General features: G+C 26.0%; 1 protein-coding gene across 1 annotated transcript in view; it reads right to left on the bottom strand.

Moving 5' to 3' along the window:
• LOC119592277 (NACHT and WD repeat domain-containing protein 2-like) overlaps window positions 1-215 on the bottom strand; it is a 51,166-nt gene that overhangs the window by 15,875 nt on the left and 35,076 nt on the right. The gene's annotated exons all lie outside the window — the stretch shown is intronic.

Genomic DNA, 215 nt, shown 5'->3' with positions numbered 1-215 from the left:
GCACGAGTATGTACGTATTCAACGATATCATGCATACAATAATATTTTAGGTCAATTTATGATAATAGCCCGATAGATATTGTCTCATTAACCATAAATGATGCAAATAATTTTCTATATACTAAAATGTATTGTAAATTATTTACCTTAAATTATTAAATAAATTGATAAAATAAAACTCTACGTCTATAACGGAGTCAGTACACATATGCATG

This window comes from Penaeus monodon, chromosome 30, assembly GCF_015228065.2.
Source record: "Penaeus monodon isolate SGIC_2016 chromosome 30, NSTDA_Pmon_1, whole genome shotgun sequence".
Lineage (NCBI taxonomy): Eukaryota > Metazoa > Arthropoda > Malacostraca > Decapoda > Penaeidae > Penaeus > Penaeus monodon.
Note: the sequence above shows the minus strand (reverse complement) of the source record. Positions and strands in the feature narration are given on the sequence as shown.